We start from the raw sequence: 24,774 nt of genomic DNA, 5'->3' as shown, positions 1-24,774 counted from the left end.
AAAGAGACACTGATGCTAGTCTGGTAGAGGATTTTGGGTACTAAGGGGAGTATTGGCACACCCAAATTCACTGAGGTCCCAAGTCTCTATGCACAGTTCTGTATAGGAGCAGAATCCCTGCCACAACCTTAGAGGTTGTTACAAAAGCAAGCATCACAAGTGTTAAAGCATTACATCCACAATGGGTGCAATGGCCTAACTCTCTCACTGCCGCAGATGTAGATTCCAGATTGACTACATTACAAACACAAGCCTTCTTGCAGTACAAACAAGAAAATCCTTCGCCGAATTAAATCATGCCTCTAGATCAATATAAATGCACCATTTATACCAATGGTATTTCTCCTTTGCCTTCAACTCAGTAGTGGCATGAATACCTTCTTGACTTACTAGAGCATATGATGGGATTATCTGGGCCTGTCTTAAATTGGTTCACCCCATTTCAGCAAAACAGAACGCAAAACGTCAAGGTAAATCAATCCCTTTCCAACACTACGCCATCACACTCGGGATCCCACAAGACTACTCTCTTCCCCTACTATCATCAACTTACTCATGGAACCAATAACTGAAATGCTAAGAGCTACCAACATTCACTATCATCTTTATGTGGATGACATCCAATTGTACTTGAAAATGCATCTCCTGAAGACATCTGATCTCTCAATCCCATTCTTCAAAACATAAAAAATTGGCTCTTTTGCAACCACCTGAAATGTAAGACTCAAAAAACAGAATTTCTCCTAATCCCCGTTCCCAACCAGATGCACTCAATAAAGGAATGTATGAAGTATTTAACAGCTTTCCATTTTTCACCACAAATCATTGAAAAAGCCAAATCACTAGATATAATCCTAGACAAACATCTTAATATGCCAGAACACATCAATGGCACCACAATGAGGGTCTTACTACGAAAACTAAAACCTTTCCTCCCTGAAACAGACTTCAAACTGGGTGTGCAATCACTCGCAATCCCCAGATTGGAGTATGGAAACAATACTCTCACTGGCCTACCTAGGGCTACAACAGCCCACTTAAGGGCTTCACTCAACTCGGTGGCAAGTCTCATCACTGGGTCAAAAAGTTACAATCATATCTCCCCTGACCTTAAATCTCTCAAATTACTCCCCTACGAAGCAAGAATCCAACTAAAAATTGGATGTGTGACACACAAGGCTTTACAGTTCAACACCTTAACTTATCTGAACAACAAGCTTGAACTAGCAGGAGGCGCTAGATCCACCAGAAGTGCTTCCACCCTCCTGCTAAAGTCACAACGTTTCAATAAGAAAAAAAACAATAACAGATCATTCTCTGGCATTGCTCCCAGAATTTACTCTCCAGCTTGATATAAAACTGACTATCTCCAGTACCTCCTTCAAGAAAAAATGAAAACTCCTATTAATGAACAGATTCCTGGTTTAGATCCTCAACTCTCTCCCCCGCTTTGCTGTTTGTTTCTGTTATACTATATGTACCTTTACCATGCTTAATGATTTATATGTCATTGTCTCCTCATCTTGTAAGGTGTTCTGATACCTGCATGGGTCTAGTTTGTGCTATATAAATGTTTTCAGATAAAATCAATAAAATGGTTCTGCCAAGCCGGATGTAGTGATAAAACAGCAATATTCAACAGCATGCGCATTTGTAAAAGTGTGCATGCATGACAGAAAGTTCCATCCTGGGAAAACACACACTCAGTCCCTAGGGGACTGTACGGCACAGCTGGCGAAACTAAAAGATCTGAAAATAGCACTACAAAATACATGTTTGTGAGCTCCCCACACTAACTGTGAGTGCTTCATTTTACTGTGTCCAGTCCTATAACGAATATTTACATTATTGCGGCCAGAAAGGATTTAAGGATTCCAAAGTTTGCACAGTAAAGCACAAGATGCTTTGGGGTGAGGTGGCAAAGCTGAAAGAAGGTCTGCCATAGGCTCATGCCATTCATACATTGATTCATCAACGTGTTGGTGTTCACATTGAAGAGAATTCAATGGTGAATGAGGCCACCAAGACAACAGTTCGTACTGTTGCCAATGCTGCAATAACTCCCTCAAGTACAAGGATAGACTAAACAACTATGTTGGCACTTAATGACATGCGCAATGGACCAGCCTGCCAAAAGTGTTTCTACTCAAGTACTCCTACAAGTTAGATGCAACAACATTCTGTACGCTCAGATTCCACGAGTGGGACATTAGAGTAATACCAAACATTGATAAGTGATTAAGACTACTACTTGCTGCAAATAAGGGACTGCATTTTACTCACACAGGGATTACTGCTACAATGTCATTACTGAATTACCACTATTGGTGGTCAGGTGTATCAAAACAGACCAAGTATTTATACTTAAATGCAATGTCTGCAAGCAGATGAAAGGCTCCACCGTAGCATGCCCAGCACAGACACCTCTATTGATCTCAGACAAGCCTTTGGCTTATGTTTGTTTGGAACACTCTGGCCCCTTACAATCAGATGGGGCTTAAAAGTAAATCTTGGGAGTGGTGGATTCATGCTCCAGATTCCTGTGGGTTTGCCACTGTGCTCGACTGACGCGCAAACTGTCATAAAAGATTTGCAAATCTTTATAGGGACATACACAATTGGCACACTACATGCCAACCAGGGGCCGGCGTTTGGATCTTGGGTTTACAAAGAAGCCATGGGAAGTTTAAGTGTGGCTTTGTGGTACTCCTCCCATATCATTCCAAGGGAATTTTGGTAGTTGGGAGGAAAAAACAATGACTTACAGCAATCATTGACAACAAGGATATTAGACTTGGGTAGCAGTTGGTTCAATCACCTATATGGGGTCCAGAGGACTTTAAACAACATGACAATAAAATCCCTAGGGGTTTGTACACCTTATGAACTCCTGTTTGGTGTCAGAATGTGGGTACCAGACCTTGATAGTGTCAGCACAGTGGCGGTTGAAACACTATTTGACATCATCGAACATTTGGCTGTTTTACAGGAACTTAATTAATTCCGGGCTTTACAAAGCAACATTTATGTAGAATGCACCACCGCTGGGGAAGTAAAGGTATTCCTGGCAAGACCTGCCTGGGTCCCAAAGATTGCAGACCTGGTCAGAGAAAAGATAGTGGACAAGAAAGAAATTAGGTAATTTTACCTGTAGCCTAGATCTGTCCTGACTAGGAGGTACCAGAACTGTACTTCTTCAGCCCCTTGCTGACCGCCGAGACAAAGTGTTTGTCTCAATTGATCTGATCTACCCACACTATGTGGCTGATTCTCAACAGTAGGCCATGTGGGCTCCTGGGTAGCTGCCACTCTCCTCTCGCTACCATACAGGAAATTCAGATGGAAGCTTTCATAGCAACTGAGGACTCAGCTCGCCAAAGAGAAGCTGTAACCAACAATAAAATTATACTTCTCCCTGTTGAAACAACAATAAATGTACAATCAGAAATGACAGAAATTTCCATCGCAAAATTGGCGATGTCTATGTAAAAATACCACAGATAGAGTTATCTACCAGTTTTACAAAACCTGCTGAACTGCCAGGAACAGACCAGAAGACATTTGGCTACTTCGTGTATTATGACAATTTCTTATCAGATCGCAGGGAACCTGAACTGCCAGCACCACCTCTCCCTTTCAAGCTACGAATGCATGCTCTCTATCTTTGGCTGTAAAGGACATAATTTGTTGCTCCCTGGATACCTCTCTGGATTACAATTAAATTACTTTTCCTGGTTCTCTGGATTGGTTTAGTGACTGTCTTTTCCTACTTCTCAATGGACGTTATCTCCCAGAATGCTATGCAGTACATTTTGTGAATTTGGGGGCATATTAGCAAGGGCTTTATCGCCGCTTTAACTGCCCTTTTTGCCGCTAAAGTGGTGATTTTATCATCGCCCTATCAGCAAGCTGTGGCTAACAGGTGTTAGTGACAGCTTTCTGGCGATAGCGGCCGCTTTTCCCATCGCTTTGCATGCCAGGGATGATTATCGCTAATGACATGCAAGGTAGGCGTTCCCAACTGGAAGCGACTGAAAACAGTCGCTAACACTGCTTCCCCCTATTACCAACTCAGGCTAAGCGATAAAAAAAATGTTGCGCTAAATGAGATTAGCGCTGGTATTTAACACCTGGCAAAAACCTGACTTACCTGTATCCTGAATGGGAGGTGACTTCTCAGGTTAAGTCCACCATGGCGTTAATGCGTGAATATCGCTGGATTTCCAGCGATATTCAGGCATTTTGCTGCTATCCCTGGATATTTTATCACAGTGGAGATAAACGTTGCTAATAGCATTTTTTCTCCGCTAAAATATCCAGCGATAGGCAGCGATAAAAATAAACGCTCTAAGCACGTTTTGCGATAAATATTGCAACTTCTTGCTAATATTCCCCTTGGTCCTTAACCCAAATGCATCATTAAATCGTGAATTAAGGTACATGTCCATGGTGAACATTACAGCCGTTCCACTTCCTGAAAGAATTGAATGGGACAGGGTATTACCATGATATGTATATTCCTAGTGAATTATTACAAATTCCATTTTTGTTAAAAATGTCCTTAATTTATATCATCACTTCTAGTACTTTCTCCGATGATTGGGACATTAAAACTGTGGATAATTTGCTTGCAGATCTTGAACAATTAACTTCATTTTCTAACAATGAATTGTATGACAGTACAAGTAATTATTGGAAACATGTACTGTAACCAACATTATGGTCATCATTTTTTACACAAAGCTAGTATCCCACAGGCTGTTTAAAATTATACACAATAGGAATGCTGCCCAACACCACTGAAAGGTAGTTCAAAAACATTTGCACAGAAGTTTGCTTATTTTTCAGATTTTGAAACATCATACCCAGCCTCGTACTATTAACGGTTCGCTCCTACACCCACAAAGAAAAATATGCATATTGCTGTCCCCAGCATAATCGATTGATGATGAATGCATTCTTAGAGCCACCATGGCATCCTTCAGCTCCTAGTGATGTGAACAATGGCTCTGCAGAAAACGTATGGTATACAACACCTCCCTCAGCGGCTGCTGTGGGAACTGGTTGGAATCACCTTTGGTCCACATGCTCCACAAGCTACGAGGTGTGCATCTGGAAACATCTGCGTTTGTGGGCAACAGTAATGTTGCATCTACCACTTGGAACACATACGCAAATGGCCTTTTACATCTGGGAACAATTTGGCCTCTTTTTTAAACAAAATGAACCAAAAAAGCTTTTTGTCTTTTTACTCTCTCTAGGCACCATGGCTTTCTGAGTGCTTGGGATCCCAAATTATATATTGACTTAAAGGCTTTTCCACTGACGCCAAGTTTCCTTGCAAGCTAATAAATCACCATGCATTGGTCTGACATCTCAAGAGGGGTTTGCAGTTCGTGACCAAGATGGGGTCCTTCATTCTATCCCGTCAGGTAATGAGCTTGGATCGTCCCATGGGGGGATTCTTGGTTTTACACCTACATACACTCTGAGTAGGGTTCCATCATAGGAGTACGCTCAATTACTGCCTTGTTTTATATGCCTGCATATATACATTGTTTTAGCACAATGGAAGAACTATGTCTACTATTTACACTTTTGGTGCTTGTAATCACGTTTATATGCTTTTGTCTAGTAATCATTGCAGCACACTTATTTTATGCAAGAAAACCGTTGTTTCAAAAAATATATTGAAAATGTCCCACTGTGTATTCTCTGTATACTTCTCTTGGAATCAGTGAGCATGAGTGACTGAGCGAAATGTTCTGTACTGTTTCCATGATACCTGAGGTGTCAAGGTTGTCATGTCTAGGGGTTACCAGAAACCATTCACTCTCTGGTAGGTAGGGGGGCTTACAGTGGCACTGTGAGCTAGCTTGCCTATAGGCCAGCAGATCAAGTGTTCAGAAGCAGTCTTGGCACCAAGCCCCTAGTTTAAGTTGTACAAACAGTGCACAGATCCTACAGTATAGTAGGAACTACATGACACTCCTAAGTGGTGCCAGGTGTCATGACTACGCCCTTTTTCTAGAATCTTCCTTTTGGGCTAGTTTTGAACTTTTTTTTATTGGTCATTTGGGCACTTTCCCTAGATCTCATCTGATGTGCTATTCTATTCTATCAGGAAAACAATGGAGGTAGTTGAAAGGATGTCCTTTGGCCTCGGTGTGCTCCTGGTGTTGCAGTATATGAGATTGGGTTTACTGATTCCTTCAGATGGTGTGTGTAAGGTCTAGTGGATTTGGCTGATCGCTAGGTCTGATACGAGGTTGAGCATGGTCTTGAATATGGATATCGCACAGAACTGTGATGGACTTATGGACTCCCTTTACCCCGGCACGCCGCTCACCCTCAGACCATGTCTTTTAACCTGAGGCACGCTTTTGTTGGTATTCTGGAGGGGCATGACTTGGCAAACAGGCTTTGGAAACCTGGAAAACTTTTAGGGAGATGGGAGGGAAACAGTCCTTAGGATCTCCTCGCAATTTATCTAGTGAAGGTGCTGGACTGGACCAGGCAGACTGTCCCTCCTGACTGGCTCGGCACTATGTAGTGCTCTGCAAACTGTCGGATCTTGTGTGGTGGAGGCTATGGGGTGTTTGCTATCCCAAGCGTATGGGAAACCTGGCCCCAGATACCGGAAGACAGCTTTCTTTTGAAGCTTAAGGGGCCTCCATTGGCTGGTGGCAGGTGGCTTTTTGGGAGAGCTGTTGGGGCCATGCATCATGACGGAATTTTGGTCCCATTCTGAAAACCCAAGATTGGGGTCCTTTTATGGACTGCATGGGGAGCCACCCTGCTATCTCATCAGCCTGCCCCTCACCCCTTAGGGTGAGGTCAGCCAGCCCTGCCCTGGGGGATCAGCAGCAGAGTGGGGCCTAGGTTCCCGCAGGCAGCCGGAATGGCAGACTCTAGTGAGGATTGCTGATATACAAAACACATCCAACAGCACTGAAATCCTGAACAAAAGTAAAGGCTTTAATTCCTAATGTGTCTCATTAGTCCTTCTTTGGAGGTTTGGTACAGTGAATTGTGAAGTGCACAAGAAATGGTTGCTTCACATTGGGGATTGTACCTTACTGAGCATTTGAGGTCTGTGGTTGTGCGAAGGCATTGCCTCCCCAGACAGAAACTCTTCCCTGCCACAGTTGTGTCCCTAGTCCCTGTTATGCTTGATTTCCTGTCTGTTGCTGCGGTTGACACATGTTTATCCAACTACCGGATCCCTGTTGTTGTGGTCCTGTAGCTGACTGATTTCCCTCTGGCAGTGTGTAGGGTGCATTCAGGTCTCCCTGTGCTTGGTTTTGTGGATGGAGGTTTTGCGGGTACTAGTCCAGGCATCTCGATCTCTGTTAATGGTATGCTTTTAGCGGGCATTGGTCATCTATTTGGCCCATTTGTTTGCAATAGTGACATTCCCTAAGGTATGGATGCTGCCAACCTCCCTGACTTCTGCGGTTAGTGCTAAGTTGAAACCATCTTGTGCTTTGTGGTGGAATCTTCCTAGGGGGTAATTTAATTAGGGGTGCGTGTGACTGCCTGTATATCTTGAGCTCAGTTTCCCTCACTACATGGCCAGCGGGGATGCCTTCTTTTCATCTTATGTGCCATGTTCACTACAGTGGCTACGTGTTTGGGTTCCCTGTCTGACAGTGGAAGGGGGGCTTCATCCATGGGAAACTCCGCACATAGTGCCAGGAAGCCTCATCTGCGTCATTTCCCCACATGTAGAGATGCAAAGGTGGTGGCAGAGGCTGAGCTCGGAGGATCTATAGGCACATATATTCCGATTGTTGGTGTCATTGCTCCTGCGTCTCTCAGCCCTGCTGCCTGCCTTACCTCTGGGGACCCATCAGCTGTGTCTGTGTCACAGTCCCACCTTGTTACCTTCTTCCATATCTGATTCACTATTGAAGTTCTCATCTTTTTGTCTGCCTCAACTAAGAAGCAATGTGCTCACTATAGAGCAAATTTGCATAATTGAAAGACATTTTCCGTATATTCCAAGACCGCCTCAGCTATGGGGTCTGATTGGTAAAGATTGTGCTTGCCCATGTACATGCTATGTAAGAGTGTTTTAATGGTGCTGGCTCTAGCGAAGGAAATCCGAGGAAGGAGTAGGGTACAGTTCAGTCTCAGCAAACTGGATGGACATTTTGAGTTTGGCCATCAGGTTTTGCCCTAGTAAATTAACCAGACATGAGTGAAAGTGTAATAACTGTTCCCTTATCCCATTCCCCTCCTACTCAAGAGGTTCCATTATAGGGATCCTCGTCACCATGCCCAAGTACCCTTGAACAGCTACTTTATATCTTATAAGGGGACTAACTCTTCCCTCAAGCATGACCTCGTAGCCCCTGTGTCTATCAGGAAACTGAGCGGGGTGTTGTTCCCAAGTATTGTGAGGGTTGGATCTATCTGTGTTCAGTCTGGGTAGAAAGTAGGGTGTCATTGTGTTTGGGAGCCTCTTCTGCTTCTGGCATCAATTCCTAATGTTCCCCTTTGGTCAGATGGCCCAACCCTGTAGCCTTATTCTCTCCATCAGATCCCAGGGGACTGGGGCCCTCACCCTTGCCAGTTTTATCACTGTCCAGGCCAACTATGAATCTCCCTATCACTCGGATGTGTTCATCTGACCCGTTTAGAGTATATGTTCCTACTTTGCAGCGGTTCGATGGGCTGAACGTGACGGGCATGGCTGGTTGAACTTTGGGGAGCTCTAACACTGGACTTGGGTGGTACTGTGAGTGCCAGGGCCTGAAGGCCTGTTACATTTTCATGCCTGTATCTAACAGTTTGTTGCTTGGTAGGGGACCCTCCGGCTTTCTCAGCTGGTGGTCCGGTATATCCTAATGCTGGAATAGCCGACATCAGGGAGAGCTCCTCCATACCTTCAAATGGCTGGCAGGTGCGGATGCTTTGCTAATTATCTGTGGGATAGGATTGTCAGTCTGGGCCTCCTCGAAGATGGTACGAAGCTCTAATAGTGCCTCCCTCCTGTCCTTTTTCTGTCCCGCATATTTGATCTATATGGGTTCGATTATTTTGGTGTCAAAGGTCCTTATCACAGGGAAACACGTGTACCTTAGCATGTGCATGTCATTTGTGAAAAGACTTGTCAAGTGTTTTAGCTTGTGTGGGGAATCTGGTTTGCATGTGTTTTAGTGGAAACTTCATGGTAAGCTCGGCACCTTTTTAGGGGCAGATGCACCCTAGTTGTACTGCTTTTAAGTACTTTTTAAGTTCTACTCTGGTAATTGAGAAATATTATACACAGTGATTGATGGGTCTAACTACTGACTAGGAGCTCAATGGTATTTACATTTGCATCAATACAAACATTTCACAAGCCAAAATAGCAATTCATATGAAGGGCCACAACCTGGAAGAAAGTGCAAGTGTTAAAACATCATGAATTTGGTAGAAAAATGGCAGAAATTATTGTGATATGACATAACGATCGTGAAAATAGCAACATCTTCATATAGCACATTAACAAAACACAATACCCGACACAGATGCAGTTGCGTCAATTTACCAGCACCACAGCATCAAATAACCACAACAGCAAATATACCTTGCATTAATTTCAATACTATAAATAAAAACAAATTTGACAGAGAAAAATTGATGAATTTGTCAAAAATATCTTATCCCACTCCTAGCCTATGCTATCCAGTGACAAGGGAAACCCTTGTGTGGTACACAGGATTATATGAGCCAGATATCAATATCAGCTCTGGGACAAAGAAAATGACAATTTTGCATGGAGAAAAGAAACAACTCGAAGAACCACAGGCTTCTCTTGGCCAAACACAAGCAACACCTGATCTCCCAGATCCAAATGTTTCCCTAACGTCTGAATTGCACCCTGTATCACACCCAGAGGCTCAGCATTCCATCTGTGTCATGCCCAACTGTCCAAGTGAAAAACACCTCTTACTTTTTTCAGATACCTGGTGTTAAGAAACCAGTAGCACTGAGAAAACCCTTTAGACCAAAAAATAAGATTGAGATACCAACCCATTATCACACCCAGGGCCTATGCGTACCACCTTTACATGCCCAGTGGTCCAAGCTGTGACACTGTATCACAGATAGAGACAAGCTTACCATCTGTTTCACTCCCAGCGGTCCAAGTGATAACCAATTTTACCCTTTCTAGCATGCTTACTATCAAATAATTATGACTTCTAAGGAAACGCCTCTGAGGCCGCCTTGTGACTACTCAATTCAGGCATATAAACTAGGTAACAGGCCAGACTTCTGTCAGTGCAGGGTGCTCAGGTTAAATGTTTTTTCTTCTTCCTAGTTTGCCATAAGCCAAATGATGGGGACTAAGGATCAGATGTGGTCTCTTACCCTTAGGTGGAGGCTTCAAGACAGATCTCCGCCCACAGATTCAGAAGAACATCCAATTAATTGCGGAATCTGCTCACCTTCGTTGCTGTGCAGATGTGGATCCGTCCAGGCGGGGTCCTTTTCCTTCAGCTGCAGTTGAGTTGGAGGTACCAATCTCTTATGACTGGCTTGCCAAAATTTAGTTTGAATATAAATTTACTTTGAAAAAACTAAAGACAAGAGGCGTTTGGCAAAACAGAAACAATGGTTTAATTAAACACTTCGGCTGGAGCACAGTTACAGAAGAGGGTCTGAGGACTGTCTCAAAGTACAATCAATCTGAGTGACTCTTTATACAGGTTTTGAGTATCTTAAAAATACCTCTGGCAATCCTTGTTTGTTGAAAGAATGCTGGCCTTGTCTGTGAAGTCTTAAATATGCCCCCTGGCAACAAATGCAGGTGGGCCTCCACCTTGTGTGGACACAATGTGGACCAGTGGGTAACGTGTCCAGATGCATGGCATGAGGGGTGCTCAATCGCTGTGTGTACTGTATGTGCAGTGTCCTGATTGCCTATGTGTTCCTTACTTTGATTGGCATCTGACTTTATGAGGTTTTGGGAAAGCATGCACTCCTCCATGTGGGCTTTCTTACGGCCAATTTCCCTGGACCGTTGTGGTGTTGCTGCTCTTATCTGGGGAATGGACCTGAGTTTCCTATTCACACGTTTATCTGCTGACGATGTGCAACCACACCTGTGATGTGTCAACCAGTAACCTCAGGCCTATATCAGAGCCTTCCTGACCATGTATTTCTTAGTCGGGTTTGACGAAGAGTTCATGATTGGAGAAGTTGCTAATAGTGATGCGATTTTGGACGTATATGCGTGTGAAGCATAAACATCTGCATCGATTTTATCAATATTAACAATCTTTTTCACCATTCTTGTAATGCTAAGGACCTTATCATATTTCCTTCTATTAATCTTTGCAGAACAAGTATATTACTAACAAATCACAGTGCTTCAATAAATATTGCAAAGCTTCACTGTGTATGTCTTGTGTATCTCTTTGGGTATGCATAAGTAACTAAGTGAAAGGGTTATTTTCCTTGGGGGATCAGGGTTGTCATGTTGTGAGGTTGCACATCCATTTGTTACCCTGTAAGGTTAGGGATTCAGATGGTGCACTGTGAGTTAGCAAGGCTATAGGCCGACCTATCCTGGTGGATGCTCAGAATCAGTCTTGCACCAGTCCAGCATTTACTGCATGGGTACTCACAAACTTTCTCTAGGGGGCCAAATTTACAGTGTGGTTTATGTCCGAGGGCCGCACTGGTGGGGGCGGGGCCAGTTGTGGAAGGGGCGGGGCTAGAGCAACAAGAAAAAAAACTGTGACCATGAAGTTGATCACAGGTCCCTGCAGCGGACGCCTTCGTCCACTGAGCCACCAGACCCGGTATACACACATCTCTCTCTCTCTCTCTCTCTCGTTCTTTCTCTCCCTCACTATCTCTCCCTCCCTCTCTCTCCCTCTGTCTCTCTGTCTCCATCTGTCTCCCTCACTCTGACTGTATCGCTCCCTCTCTCCCTCTGTCTCACTCCCTCTCTCCCTCTGTCTCACTCTTTCTCTCCCTCTGTCTTGCTCACTCCCTCTCTCCCTCTGTCTCACTCACTCTGAATGTCTCACTCTCTATATCTCCCTCTCCATCTCTGTCTACCTCTCCATCTCTGTCTACCTCTCCATCTCTGTCTTCCTCTCCCTCACTCTGTTTCCCTCTCCCTCAGTTTTCCTCTCCCTCACTCTGTTTACCTCTCCCTCAGTTTCCCTCTCTCACACTCTGTTTCCCTCTCCCTCACTTTCCCTCTCTCTCACCGTTTCCCTCTCCCTCAGTTTCCCTCTCTCTCACTCTGTTTCCCCTCTCCCTCAGTTTCCCTCTCCCTCACTCTGTTTCCCTCTCCCTCCTTCCCTCTGTCTCCCTCTCTCCTTCCTTCCCTCTGTCTCCCTCTCTCCTTCCCTCTCCCTCCTTCCCTTTCCCTCTTTCCCTCGGTCTCCCTCTCTCTCCCTCCCTCACTCTGTCTCCCTCCCTCACTCTGTCTCCCTCCCTCCCTCACTATGTCTCCCTCCCTCACTCTGTCTCCCTCCCTCACCCTTAGCGGGCTCCCTTACTCTTAGCGGGCTCCCTCACTCTTAGCGGGCTCCCTCGCTCTTAGCGGGCTCCCTCGCTCTTAGCGGGTTCCCTCACTCTTAGCGGGTTCCCTCACTCTTAGCGGGCTCCCTCACTCTTAGCGGGCTCCCTCACTCTTGGCGGGCTCCCTTACTCTCCTTCCCTCTCCCTCCCTCCCTCACTCTCCATCCCTCACTCTCTCCTTCCCTCACTCACTCTCTCCCTCCCTCGCTCTCCTTCCCTCGCTCTCTCCTTCCCTCGCTCTCTCCTTCCCTCGCCCTCCCTCTCCCCTCGCCCTCCCTCTCTCCTCGCCCTCCCTCTCTCCTCGCCCTCACTCTCTCCTTCCCTCACTCTCTCCTTCCCTCACTCTCTCCTTCCCTTGCTCTCCCTCCCTCTCCCTCTCTCTCGTCCTCACTCTCTCCTTCCCTCGCTCTACCTCTCCCTCGCCCTCACTCTCCTGCCCTCACTCTCCTGCCATCACTCTCCTGCCATCACTCTCCCTCACTCTCCTTCCCTCCCTGTCTCTCGCCCTCCCTTTCCCTCCCTGTCTCCCTCCCTCCACCTTGCCCGTGTGTGCCTGGGCTGAGACAGCTTCTGGGCAGGCACACCCACAAACACAGCTTCACCGGAGCACTTCACACATCTTCAAAAGACACTTAGTTTGTTAATGAGGCTTTGTCACCTCTTAGCCCCCCTGCAGCCCCACTCTGACTACGAAGGGAATCGCCCGGCCCCCACAGAGCAGCAGTCTGAGTCGCGCTGCCGCAGGGGTTTTTGCTGACACTGTAAAAAAAAAAAAAAAATTAAACACGGGTACATGTCTGCAAGGTCCGCGGACCGCCAGGGAAGGCTTGCCGGGCCGCCCCTGGCCCGCGGGCCGTACTATGAGTACCCGTGATTTACTGTGTCCAACAAACACAGTTTTACTTGAGAAAATACAAGTCTTATGACACTGTAATTATGTGAATTTAGATCAGATCCACAGGGAGACGTATTTTGTAGGGTACTTTGGATTCCATTGGATGATTCCCCCTTATGATGCAGGTGTTTTAATTTCACATTTTCAGTATGTTCCATCATCAGGTTTATTATCACCCCTTCTGATTGACAGGGATCACTTGCTTCTCTTGGTGCTGCTCTGTGTATGGAGCGGTTAAGTGTAATAGTGGGATTATTTGGTGGATAATTTTACTGCACATAGATCATTACTTTAGGTGGAGCTTAGTTATTTTTGGAACAATATGAGTTCCATGATGGCTTTAGACAGGGTCCCATTCATGTTTATGAGGAGTTTTTGTGTATAAAGAATTTTCTTTAGGATGAAGATTAATCGCTGGTTAAGTTTAGTAAGGGATATTTTGGAACGTGTAAGATGCCATTTAGAGGATGGGTGAAGACATTATTTTAAAGTTGAGTAACAGTTTGATTGGAATAGTGTTTGTAGATGGAGAGTATTTGTTGTGACTTGGTTTCTTCAAGAGGTACCTGGACAATCTTTATCACATTGAGAAGCGGATCAGCATAGTCTGCCAATATTATAAGGCATCTGTTAGATCACAGAGTTGGAGAATTGTTACTGTTGAATATGTCACTTATACATAGAGCGTCATTAGTACTGTATACTCAGAATGATTATTGACTGAGAAATGAGGAATATGGCTCGTAATTACAACACCTAGTTAGTATATGCTGTTTGTGCATTGCTACAGGGATGTGTGATCAAGAAGAGAACGTGAGGGTTAAATCAAGGAAACAGTACTCACTGGGGACAGAATGCATTTGATAATATTTCACGGTATACAACCTTTACAACGAAACTTTTACAACGCACTACCATTACAACGCAGTCATTACAATGCAAACCATTACAACGCATTGCGCTGGGGGGCGCTCTAGGATAGGGAATAAGTTTAATTTACCATCCAACACCTTCCCTAGTGTCCACGGGGACTAGAGTTGGAATAGTAAATTTAACTTTTCACTATCCAACACCCCAAAGCGCTATGTGTTGTAAAGGCATGCGTTGTAAAAACCGCGTTGTAAAGGCATGCGTGGTAAAAGTATGCATTGTAACTTCATACATCCATATTTCACATATTCTTTGGGTCAGTGGTCTGCGATTTTCCACTGGGATTTTTGGCACTTTTGCATAATGTGTTAGAGTGGCATAGGAGCAGTCACTAGTAGTATTTACTAAGTCATTCGTTGTCATCAGTTTGTAAATGAGGTTATATCCGGCCAAAGTGCTTAATTGTGTCACATGGATTTGAACCTCACTTAAAATAGATTTGCAAAGTCAATAGCTGTGCAATAAAGCTGTGCATACACTAGTAGTTTCAAGATATACTTTTTAATTGCAATTTACACCACTAACTTGTACTATTCTCGTGTATTTCCCTGCAGATAGGCTTCTTGATTCAATGCTATTTACAAAATATGAAAACAGTATATTTTTGTATGATTCACTTTACCAATGAGTTACGTTGTGTGGGAAATTTTATTAATGAATTTTATAGATACCACTGAACTAAAATTCCACCGTGCATTGCAGTCTTTTGGGTTTATTTGTGCCTGAGTATGTAGAACGGAGTTTACTGTTTTCATCTAAAATAGGACACTCAGCTTTACCACCAAGCTCAGTCCATATACACTATCTTCAGATTTCTCCCTCTAGCCAAACACTCTTTTCGATACAAATGGAGCATCTCTGCATCTATAGCATTGAAACATTCCGCTAGAAATCAATGCACAAAGTTCTGAAGCAGGGGGAGATGAACAGCTTCACCTCCATCCTTCCACGCGGATGCATGTCAGTCTCACCCCTCCTTCTACTGACAGACTTGACAACTGAGATGCTTTCTGACAGAAGAAAGGTAATCTTACACTTGCCTTCCAATACCGAGACATTTTAACTGGCACACTTTACAATGAATAATTCATGGGCCTTCAAGCTCTGCTTCACTCCTCAAAGAAAGTGCTTTCTTTTAGCAGCGGCAGTAGATATGAGCCTCTCGTTCATTATTTAAAGAGATTAAGTATTAGCAACTCTTATGGGCTCTTTGGAGCTTTTCCCTTCCCCTTGCTTGTGTTGTGCTCTGCCATTCAGTATCGAACAACTCTCAGATTGATGCCTCCTCTTATCATCTTTTCTACAGGTGTACTTCTGCACACCTCGCCTTTTTCAGAACCGCTTTCGCCTTTTTGTGCAAGTCTAAGATGGCGGATGAAAGCCACATTCTGCTGGCAGCCCTTGAATCGCAGTTTACTCAAGGGGAATTGAAGTTCATGTAAGCTCTCCTGTTAAAGTTTAAGTGTTAAAAGCAGCATAGCGTTTGAGGTATCTACCGGAAGTCATGATCCGAAAATTATTTGTATTTCTAAAATGTCCATTACTAGACCTCAGGATTCCCTTCAGCCATCACCAGGAGCTCTATATGACATGCTGTATATATGGATATCGCAACGTCACATTTAAGCACTAGATAGAAACGTCAGAAAATCAGCCACGCGGTTTAAAAAGCTGAACAGAGGCACTCTTTCACGTACATAAAGCTGAAGGATTCAGACCACCTTCATAATGTTTTATGTGTCTAAATGAGCCTGGGGAGATCTGAGACTTCTTGGCGCTGGGAAGTGTGTTGATTATTCGTATTTATAATAGAGCAAAAACTTTTCCAATGCAAGACTTGAAGATCAAACGGCATAAGCAAAAGAATGAAAAAATAACATTTTGGGGCGTTTCAGTGGTTGATTTTCCCACAAACATGCCTCTCATGCTAGAATACTGCCGGTAGAAAAATATGGTTTGTGAAGATGAATTTTATGGGGATTAGTAGGTGGATTGCTTAAAAATATTCAAATTCATCAGGAGTTCTATACCAGAATCACTCAATGAATCACGAAATTTATAGAGCGCACTACTCACACGGGAGGGTCTCAAGGCGCTGGGAGGAGGGGGGAGGAGTGGGGGGCGCTACTGCTCGAAGAGCCAGGTCTTGAGGTGCCTCCTGAAGGCGAGATGGTCCTGGGTCAATCGTAGGTGGGTGGGAAGGGTGTTCAACGTCTTGGCCGCTAGGTAGGTGAAGGATCTTCCTCCGGTGGTGGTTCTGTGGATACGTGGAACGGCTGCGAAGGCAAGGCTGGCGGAGCGGAGCTGGTGGGTCGGTGTGTAGAATGTGAGGCGGTTGTTGAGGTATTCGGGACCCAGGTTGTGGAGAGCTTTGTGTGCGTGAGTGAGGAGTCTGAATGTGATCCTCTTGTTGATGGCGAGCCAGTGCAGATCTCTCAGGTGGGCGGAGATGTGGCTGTGTTGGGGGATGTCCAAGACGAGTCGTGCGCATGTCTTCTGTATGCGCTGGAGTCTTTTCTGAATTTTGGCAGTGGTCCCTGCGTAGAGAGCATTCCCGTAGTACAACCGGCTGGTGACGAGGGCCTGGGTGACAGTATTCCTGGTTCCGGTGGGGATCCAACGGAAGATCTTTGGGAGCATGAGGAGGGTGTTGAAGCATGAGGAGGTGACTCCGTTGACTTGCCTGGTCATCGTGAGGGATGAGTCGAGGATGAAGCCCAGGTTGCATGCGCGGTCTGTTTGCTTGGGGAGGGGGTGCCCAGAGCCGGGGGCCACCAGGTGTTGTCCCAGGCAGAGATGGAAGGGCCGAGGATGAGGACTTCCGTCTTGTCTGAGTTTAGCTTCAGCCGGCTGAGCTTCATCCATTCTGCGACGTCTTCCATTCCTTCCTGGAAGCTGGCCTTGGCAGTGGCCGGGGTCATTGGTGAGGGAGAGGATCAGTTGGGTATCGTCGGCGTAGGAGATGATGTTGAGGTTGTGCTTACCTGCGATGGCTGCGAGGGGGTTCATGTAGACATGGGAAGTTGAAAACAAATGTTAAACAACAATCAATGGAAGCTCCCAATCGGCCTGACACAGGACTCAGCACACCCACAAGTGACGCCTTGGTTGCTTTCTTTACTGAGAAATCAAGACTCATCAATATCGAACTGGATTCTAGGAAGGATTCCTTGCAATCCTATTGGTTTGCGCACGCCCCAGCCCTTTAGGTCAGCTCGAACCAAATAGCCTGAGCACCCAGAATAATGCCTCATGGGGCACCTTTACTCCCTTCAGCGCAAGAGACATCAATAAGATTCTTCAGAGTATCAACTCACCCAATCACTTTTGCGACCCGTTACCACCCTCTGTCTTCAAAGAAGTCAAGGAAGTCGTCATCCCCCTTTGGACAAAGTTCATCAATGCTTCATTGACTCAAGGTACGATCCCTGATTGCCTAAAAGCTGCTCAGGTTTCACCTATACTAAAAAAACTAATGCTGATAGTGCCAACCTTAATAAACTTAAGCCCTATCTCCAACATCACTACTCTTGACATACTCCTTGAAAAATGTGTCTAATCACAACTTTGCACTCACATTGAGAATTTCCAACTCTTAGGCACAACACCAATCTGGCTTTGGAGTATTCACAGCACTGAATCTTCTCTCATTCACGTTATTGATGACATTTTAAAAATGCTCGACCAAAATGAATCTTGCCTCCTGTTAGACCTGTCTGGCTTTTTGGCGTAGTCCCTCCTATTTATTATTTATTTTGTCCCCTTTTTGCCCCTCATACCCTTGATAATTTTTGTCCACTGACTTTTTCTAGGTGTTGGCCCAGGGGATAGGTGTTCTTTTTCCCCCTCATAATTTTTCACCTCAGGCCCAGAGGCCTGTTCTGAAAGGAAAAGTTGGAACCAAACAAAATGGTGGCTACCAACTGCCCTAACTGTCACACTCAGAACTTGGCCATAGCCTAGCATAGGGCGTTCTAGAACCTTCTGGTCCATTCTGGACCACTGAGAGTCAGCCTATATAAGGCGGAATGCGGGGCAGCCATTTTGTCTACCTGTGAGAGTCAGCTGGAGGATAGGCTATCTTGGAAGGTGGGGAGAGGCTAGTGAGAGGGTTGATCTCCTTGTTGGAAAGAAGCCTAATTAATCCACTTCTCTACTCCTCCTTTGGGATCCTTGTCTTGTCCAGCTGTGGTTGTTTAAGGGAGACCCTGGGCGCCTGACTGACCCCTAGCTTCAAAATAGTGGGGTGTAAACAGGAGAAGGAGACTGTGGCGCTGCGGAGCGCAGTCCTCTGCCCAGTGAAAGGAATTCTGCTGTGATTCCCTCTAGCAGTGAAGGGTTAATTCTTGTGGCCCCCCACCCTTTTATTTGGCCCTCAATACCATTCTGCCCTGGATTCAGCGTCTGTACCCTCATTCAATCACCCCACAGAGAGTCACCTCTCACCTGCTGGGGAGTGGAGCCAGCGCCTGGTGAGCTGTCCTAGCTCAGTGGTTGAGCGCCATCTGGGAGGGGCAGTGGGCGCTGAGGGAGCAGTGACCAGGAGGGGCCGGCGCCGGATTGCGACTGAGGAGGCGCCTGGAAGGTGAAGGGTGCCGGTTTCCTGAAGCGGCGCTGATCTCGCCGTCTGCAGGGCCCCCGGGGGCACCGGACGCGTCATCGTGCAAAACCCCAAGGTTTGGAGTCAGGGAGCGCTACCGCGCATGCCTCATGCGTTTCCACTCCTTTGTGCAGGAGGGGCCTAGGATCGAGCAGGCCCGGAGGAAGCAGCGTCTTGTCCGCGGAGCCTGCGCAGGGAAAGGCGGGAGCGGAGGCGGGCTGAGAGGCGGTGCATCCTGTGTGCCTCGCGCATGCCCAGGAGATTAGCGCGTCCCTCGGCCACAGCGAGGAGAATCTGAGGAGGAGCGCCGGGAGTTCCCCCGGCGGCGGAGGCAAACGGTAACTCCTCTCCCCGGCTCAAGCGCCCCACTGTGAGGCTGGCGTGAGCGGGAGGAGAGGTCTGTGGAGCCCAGAAGCGGCTCAGGAGATTTGGGGAGACTGCCTCTTTGGTTTTGGCGCCACGCAGGGGGAAGCTGAGAGGCCTCAGAGGCTGGTGAATCCTGCCAGCGTGTAATCACTTCTGTCCTGACAAGTGGTTTCCCTCACCTTCTGGCACAAAAAGTCTACCATCACCGATTCTGGCTCAAGTAAGGAGGTGTACTGCAGGGGGAGAGTGGCGCTAGAGGTTATCAGGGAATAACCCATACCCTGGTAATTTCCACAGCTGTGTGACACACAGGAGGGAGTAACTTGAGGAAACCCTCAGCGACTGTGAACTAGGAAGTGAGGGTGGTTGGTGCTGTGGGAGACCAGTATTGTGCACAGTATAGTAACCATTTTAAATTGATTCTGGAGTCTGATGAAATGCACAATTGATGTTGGTCATTGATTTAAGATAGCAAATCTGAAGTGTTATTATTGATTTATTGATAAATGTGATGTATTATTGAAACAGGTTAACATCTCTGGAAGTAGAACTACTGATTTGAAGACATCTGAATGTAATGTACTGAAGAAGCTAAATGATAATTTGCTTAGCAGTTTAAAAGGTATAATTGCTGATTCTAAAGTAACCTGAAATGTCCTAAGCTGTATATTTTGAAAACAAAGAGAATATTATTTTTTTTATAAAGCAGTACTTATTTTTCCACATTTTGGTGTAGCGTTATCTTTTTGTGTGTTATTGCGTGGTTTTACTGTTGGGTGGTCTGCAACCTTCACACTGTGCCTCTGAAATGTATGTCTTGTCCTAGGCCAGGCTACCCCAGGTTCTAACAGATTGGTGCCTAGCGGTGGGATACTGACTTGGTTGCAGCTACTCAATAGTAATTCAACGTAATACACTAAACCTACACCAGGAGTTTTCTCCTTGCGGCCCTCCTAATTTGTCTTTTGATTTTTCCAAATTTGTTTCTGGTGGTGGGTGGAGGTTAACCTCAGGTCACTTCTTGGTTTTCCCCTGTGTGTTAGTTCTATTCCATAATAAAAGATGGAATTAAATTTTGAGGAGCTGGAATCCTACACCGTGACCCAACTCAAGGAGTGGTGTCAGCAACAGGGGGTATTCTTTAAGAAAGGTGCCAGGAAAGGCGAGTTGCTGACCAGCATAAGGGCATGGGTGGAAGCTCGTTCAAGGGAGGAACTGGACACGGAAGGAAGTGACAGGGACACTGTCCTTGAGACTACAATGTTGTACCAAGCTGGAGGGGGGAATCTGTTAACAGGTCCCAGGACACCTTCGAGGGTGGGCAGCAGCGTCTCAGAGAGGGGTTTTACTGAAGCCGAGCAGGAAGATAGGAGGGAGGAGAGGAGAATGAGGTTCGAACTAGCTAGGATGGATATGGAAAGGGAGGACAAGAGGTTAGCTCATGAGCGAACCATTAAAGAAATGGACCTACAAGCTTTAACCTTAAAGTCTCCCAACCCAGATAATGGTGGCAGCGAAACCAAGGTGAACACCAGGGAGTCCAGACCCTATTTACCCAAAGATGTCGTCGCCAGCTACACCACAGGCGATGACATTGCCAAATGGTTGGCCGCCTACGAAGTTTCTTTAAGGGCTCACGGGATCTCAGACACTCACTGGGGGGGTGGGCTGTATAAATACATGCCCCCGGCTGGCAGGGTCACCTTGTTGGCTCTGGAGCCGGAGGAGCAAACCCACTACCCCACGATGAAGGTGGCCCTGGTGAAGAAGTTTGGACTTACCCCTGAAAGGTACAGACAGAAATTCAGGGGAAGTCACAAACTGAGTCCCCAGAATTGGGTAGACTTCTTAGACTACGCCAAGAAAGCTTTGGGGGTTGGGTCAAGGGCAGCGAGGTGAAGGATTATGAGGGGCTGTACGATCTATTTTTGAAAGAACACCTCCTCGAGAAATGTTTTTCCGAGCTGCGCCAACACCTGGTGGACAGCAAGCTGACCAATCCCCGGAAGCTTACAGAGGAGGCGGACACTTGGGCGAGTACCCGGGTGTCCCCAAAGGGGACTGGAGGGGATTCTCAAAAAGCCGGACAGGGCGCCCCCCAGAAGAAGGAGGGGGGAGATAAAAAGAAGGAGTTCTCCAAAGGTCCCCAAAATAATTTCCATGGAAAGGGAGCAGGTTTCACCCCTAGGGCAAACCCGCCCAGAAACCCTAATCCTGGCCAAAGCCAGCAGCCAAGGGTTCTCCACTGTTTTGAATGTGGTGGTGTTGGACATTATAAGGGGGATGTCAGATGCCCAAAAAGACCACCCCCTCCCACCGGAGGAAAGTCACCGGGAGTAGCTAGTGTAGCGCTCGGGGAGGAGTTGCCCTTAGATAAGGGGGGTGAGTGGGCGGGTGTCACCTTAGTGTCCCTGGGAGAGCGGGAGATGGTTCCAAAGATCCAGGTGCCCCCAAATACTACAAAGTATGGGCAATGGGTCACCATCAATGGCCAGAGAGGGGAGGCTCTGAGAGATACAGGAGCCAGTATGACTATGGTGAGAAGTCAACTGGTGTCTCCAGAGCAGGTTGTTTCTAATGTACTCCACCCCGCCGCGATGGCTGACGGCAGAATGGGCCACTATCCAGTGGCTGAGGTTCCCTTTGAGTGGGAGGGGGTTGCAGGTTCACTTCGAGTTGCCGTAAGCCCTGCCGTGCCAGTCGATTGTCTGTTGGGGAATGACATGGAACACAACACTTGGAGAAAGGTGGAATAGGGTGGGCTCCTCACCCTCCGCCTGGGACGACTCCTGGTGGCCTCCCGCCCTGGGCACCGCACCCAAACCGACAGACCATGCACGAAACCTGGGCGTCATCCTGGACTCCTCCCTCTCCATGACCAGGCAGGTCAACAACGTCTCCTCGGCGTGCTTCAACATCCTACGCATGCTAAGGAAGATCTTCTGGTGGATCCCCACCGAGACCAGGAAGACCGTCACCCAGGCCCTCGTCACCAGCCGACTGGACTACGGCAACGCCCTCTACGCCGGTACCACTGCCAAGCTCCAGAAGAGACTCCAGCGGATCCAGAACGCCTCAGCCAGACTCATCCTCGACATCCCACGAACCAGTCACATCTCCGGACATCTGAGAGACCTTCACTGGCTCCCCGTCAACAAAAGAATCACCTTCCGCCTCCTCACCCACGCACACAAAGCCCTACACGACCAAGGCCCGAGCTACCTCAACAGCAGAGTCAACTTCTACGCTCCCAAACGCCACCTCCGATCAGCCAACCACGCCCTCGCCGCCGTCCCCCGCATCCGAAGAGCGACTACAGGAGGAAGGTCCTTCTCCTACCTGGCCGCCAAGACCTGGAACTCCCTCCCGACCGACCTGCGCCTGACCCAAGACCACCTCTCCTTCAGGAAGAAGCTGAAGACCTGGCTGTTCGAGCAGTAGCGGCACCCCCCCCCCCCAGCGCCTTGAGACCCTACGGGTATGTAGCGCGCTTTATAAGTGTCAATGATTGATTGATTGATTGATTGAATACCGGACGCATTCTGCGATGCTGGGTACACCTGACTGGGCCTGTGCAAGCACACGGTCTGCGGCTGCCCGGAGAGGGAGTTCGCCTGGGTTGGAGCCTGGAACAATGGCCCAACCCGCTGCTAAAAAGGGACAGACCCTGAGACAGGGAGAGCCTGCTCCGGCTTCCACACCCCATGTGACAGATCGGCCACCTGCGGTGGTGGACCAGGAGTCCGTGGAGGGGGAAGTAGACTCTCTGGAGGATTTACCCATCCCTGCTGAGTGGCATGTGGAGGGAGGTCCTACCAGAGAGGAATTCTGTAAGGGGCAGAGGGAGTGCCCCACCCTTGAGGGACTGAGGCGACAGGCTGAAGCCCAAGCAGCAGGTGATGTTACGGGACACTACCATGTTTACTGGGAGGATGGACTCCTCTACAGTGAACCCAAGGTACCCTTGCCTGGTTCATCAAGGGCCTTGGTAGTCCCGCAACAATACCGAGCCTTTCTTTTGGAATTGGCTCATTCCATACCCCTGGCAGGACACTTAGGCCAGGACAAGACCTTTGCACGGCTTGTCCTCCACTTTTACTGGCCTCAGATGAAAGTGGCGTCCAACACTTACTGTCGGACATGTGTAACCTGCCAGGCCAGTGGGAAAACAGGGGTGAAGCTAAAGGCTCCCCTGGAACCACTTCCCGTCGTTAGCACACCCTTTGAGAGGGTGGGCATCGACATTGTAGGGCCTTTAGATCCACCAACAACAGCTGGTCACAGGTTTATCCTGGTTCTGGTGGATCATGCCGCACGGTACCCAGAGGCAATTCCTCTGAGGACAGTCACTGCACCTGTAGTGGCGAGAGCCCTAATGGGGATCTTTACCCGAGTGGGATTTCCCAAGGAAGTTGTGTCTGACAGGGGGACCAACTTCATGTCAGCTTACATGCGGGCAATGTGGAAGGAGTGTGAAGTGACCTACCGGTTCACCACTCCTTATCACCCCCAGTCGAATGGACTGGTTGAGAGGTTTAATAAGACCTTGAAGGGCATGATCAGAAGTCTGCCCGAAAGCCTGCGGAGGAAATGGGACGTCCTCCTACCCTGTTTTCTCTTTTCCTACAGGGAAGTGCCCCAGAAGGGAGTGGGCTTCAGCCCCTTTGAGCTTCTGTATGGGCACCCTGTACACGGTCCTCTCAGCCTGGTGAAGGAAGGTTGGGAGAAATCTCCCCGGAAACCCCCCCAGGATGTGGTGAGCTACATGCTGGCCTTCAGGAGCCAAATGGCGAAGTTGTGGAAGCAAGCTTCTGACAACTTGGAGGCCAGCCAGGCAGTCATGAAGGAGTGGTATGACCACAATGCTCACCAGGTGGAATTGGAGCCTGGCCAGAAAGTGTGGGTGATGGAGCCTGGAGAGCTTAGTGCCCTCCAGGATCGCTGGACAGGCCCCTTTGAAGTGTTGGAGAAGAAGGGTAAGGCCATATACCTGGTGGACCTTAAGACCCCTCGACAGCCCCTACGGGTGCTGCATGCCAACCGTCTCAAGCCCCACCATGAGAGGCCCGAAGTCATGTTGATGATGGTGACTGACGGGGAAGAGGAAGCGGAAAGTGAACCTCTCCCAGATCTATTCTCGTCTCAAGAGAAGGATGGGTCAGTGGAGGGAGTGATTCTCTCTCCCACTCTAACTCCTGAGCAACGGGAGGACTGCCGCCAGATCCTGGAGCAGTTCTCTACGTTGTTCTCCCTTGTCCCGGGAAGGACTCACCTGTGGACACAGGGGACAGCCCACCAGTGAAGTCGAAGACCTACCGGCTGTCCGACAAGGTGAAGGCTAGCATCCATGGAGAGGTTGCCAAGATGCTAGAGCTGGGAGTTATTGAACCTTCCAACAGCCCTTGGTCCAGTCCGGTGGTGCTCGTGCCAAAAGCCGCACCACCAGGCACCA

The sequence above is a fragment of the Lissotriton vulgaris genome, chromosome 3_1, assembly GCF_964263255.1.
Source record: "Lissotriton vulgaris chromosome 3_1, aLisVul1.2, whole genome shotgun sequence".
NCBI classification, from domain to species: domain Eukaryota; kingdom Metazoa; phylum Chordata; class Amphibia; order Caudata; family Salamandridae; genus Lissotriton; species Lissotriton vulgaris.
Note: the sequence above shows the minus strand (reverse complement) of the source record.